The following is a 3,236-nucleotide window of genomic DNA, read 5'->3' as shown; positions in this document are numbered from 1 at the left end:
CTTACACAATTAACTCCTTCCCAAACTTTCTCCTTATTAAACCCTCTCAGTGAATTATCCTGCACTGGATTTCTTCTTTGACTCTGACTCTAGATCACAATGAAAGATCCATTTTTGAAGTAAAGTCCCATGCAGTTTTTTAGCTTAAAAAGGCATGGATTGTTTTTCCTTGGGGCTACTGCTTTTGGCCTGGTTTGTTATTTCTCCCTGTATCTGTCAATTTTCCAGGGTTTGCCATCCCTAAAAATTAAATGAATTTTTCTGCCATCCTTTGCAAGGGTCATGCTAATGTTCTCTGTATTGTTCTAATTATAGTATATGTGCTGCCAGTTTGAGCACTGGAATGGCCTTTTGAGGATGAAATTACATTACCAGATGAGTGGCAATACCTTACAGGGTGGGAGCAGGGTTTTTCCAGATGGCAGTATATACTCTCAAGCAGCATCAATATATGATACTATTTCTCTCTTAGCTATGATTCAAGGGTCCGTGAATCAAGGGGTGGAATTGCAAATGGCACCATACACCATTTTCTCTAGTGAACCACTAGCAAAACTTTTAAAAGAAGATGTGGTTTTTCTATAAAATGGAATATTACTCAGCCATAAAGAACGAGAAAATAGATTCATTCATAGGAAAATGGATACATATTGAAGATATACTCCTAAGTGAAATAAATAAGTCACACATGTGTAAATACTGAATAGCTTCCCTGGTGTGAATAATCTGCAACAATGCATAAGACCTTATAAGATTACTGACATTTAGAAATGGGAAGAAAGGAGTTAAAGGTGTAGGGAAGGTGGGATGGGTAGGGGAAGGGTAAGAAGGGAAAAGAAAAAATGTGAGATAATGAAAAGATGAAAATAAAGTGTTTGTAGATGGGGAGGGGAGGAGGGGGTGAAGGGAGGGCAGAAGTAAGGGGAAAAAATGAGAATCAAGACCTGTCATGTAGAGGTACAAGATCCTAACAATGAATGTAACTGTACTGTATCCCTAAAATGTACCAATAAACTCAATTAAAGCTGAAAAAAAAATTTTGCTTCCTGTTTCCATGATCTTATGCTTTGCTGTCCTAGATTTCTTAGTTCCAGAAGGCATAAATATAGTACTTGATGGCATAACAATGATTCAATTAAACTGTAAGATAAGACACTCCCCTGATCATTTTGGACTCTTTATGCCTCTGAGTCAACAAACAAAAAAGGGACCTACAGTGTTGGTTGAGTAATTGATTCAGACCGCCAAGGGGAAATTGGACTGCTATTCTACAGTGGAGGTAAAGAAGAATATGATTGGAGTGCAAGAAAGATTTTTAGGGTATCTCCTAGCATTATAATGCCATTATTAAGGTCAATGGGAAACTACAAGAACCCAATCAACTGTTCCAGAACCTTCCAGAATGAAGGTATGGGTCACCACACCAGGTAAAAAACCAAGACCTGCTGAGATGCTTGCTAAAAATCAAAAGAAAATAGAATGAATAATGGAAGGTAGTTCTATATACTAGCTAAGACCATATGACCAATTACAAAAAAGAGGACTGTAAGTGTCCTGTGTATTTCCTATTTTGTTAATATGTTTGTGCTATACATACATATGGTTTTAAATAGATGGATGATTAACGTGTAGGCCAGCAAACTGAGGGTGAAAGACCCACTCCACATGTGAGTGGCACCAAGCAGCAAACTTCTATCCTGAATGAAATAAAAAAAGGAGGGAGTGTTTCTCTTTTTAAGAGGTTCAGTGCTGGATGTTGCCTTTGGATGTTGTTCTCTGTTTCTTTTCCTCAACCTTCCAATGCAGACTTACACTGAAGACCCTTCAATGAGCTTCCAGCCATTGACCTTAGACTGGTCTTGCATCCTTGATCTCTTTTATTTTGAAGTTTCCATCTTCTTGGCTGAGCAGCTGCTAGATTCTTCTGTGTCTGATCCCACAGTCATTGCAGGTTCTCTGTATTCTCATTTGTTCAGACTGGGGAGGTTTCATTTGATATTTGGGCAGCGCAAAGAAGAGATACAGAGCTGTGGACTAGATTCTCAGGTACCACTCAGGGGTGCACACACTCTTGTGCATTCCTCAGGCCCCTAGGCTCCCCTCCCAAGTCTCGCCTTAGTCCTCAGCTGCTTATCCTCCCATCAGCCCTCATGGCAATCTACATTTATATCAAAATACACAATAGTGGCATGCGCTAGTAATAATCTTGGTTATTTACTCCAGCCAGAATCAACCTTGGTTACATCAATTATTTACAAAGACAACAATGTGTACCTTTGCCACAATCTTGCTGTAGTGTAGCCATTTTAGGCTTCATTTTTCCCAACCTTCCCACCTTTCTGATCCTGTAAGGGTACCTAACAAATTTCCTTGAATATATATTTGCATTGATTCTCTTCCTCTAGGAACCCTAACTAACTAATGTAGACCTTAGTCACATTTACTTCAAACAAACAATAAAATGGCAAGGTTAAGATAATGGCCTTGCAGTACCAATTACAGTTGCTTATCTGAAGCTTCAGATTATAATATAGATCTTAAAAAGGCACTTTACGTTGACATATCAAAGGTAATAAAATAAGGTCTATTGATGTGACACCTGATAAGACCTTTAGTGTATGTGAAGGGCTTTAATGTATGTGCTGGATTATTTTATATTGAGAGACTGGGAAATTCTGTTCAATGGAACATGAACTTAACTAATGTGATTTAATAGTTTCAAATATATTTAAAGACCCTGTAAAAATCATACACTAAGGATTGAGTAACAAATAAGAAATAGCTGTGATCTCTGCTTTCAGGAAGTTTACAGTCATACAGAATAAGATGTGTGTGTGTGTGTGTGTGTACATGTTTTATTTTTAAATTGAATAGTAATTTACACAGTAGTTCAATGAAATATTTATCGTCTCCATTTGAGAGATTAAAACACTCAGGCACAAAGTAAATAAGAAAGCAAGAAGTGGTGGAATTCGGATTCCAGCTCATTTTTGTCTAACTCCTAAACCTGTTTGTTGCACTATTTTTGAGAGAGAAAAGAATAGACAAAGGTTTGTTAAAGAGAATAAAGTACACAGTGGACCTGACAGTTTCTGCTCTGGGTAGTGCTATAATGTTTTGCCAAGGGCTTTGTTATTCTCCTTTTCCTGACTATATTGCCTGACTAAGACCATTTTCTCAGGGACTCACTCTTTGTCCAAATATGCTAATATATTGTGTCAATCTTGTTTTAGCTT

The 3,236-nt window shown here is 37.6% G+C and overlaps 1 pseudogene; it reads right to left on the bottom strand.

Moving 5' to 3' along the window:
• Positions 1-242: 242 nt before the first annotated feature.
• On the bottom strand, positions 243-339 carry LOC117284838 (annotated as a pseudogene).
• Between the last annotated feature and the right edge of the window lie 2,897 nt (positions 340-3,236).

This window comes from Fukomys damarensis, unplaced genomic scaffold, assembly GCF_012274545.1.
Source record: "Fukomys damarensis isolate Sample0158 unplaced genomic scaffold, DMR_v1.0_HiC HiC_scaffold_39, whole genome shotgun sequence".
Classification (NCBI taxonomy): Eukaryota; Metazoa; Chordata; class Mammalia; order Rodentia; family Bathyergidae; genus Fukomys; species Fukomys damarensis.
Note: the sequence above shows the minus strand (reverse complement) of the source record. Positions and strands in the feature narration are given on the sequence as shown.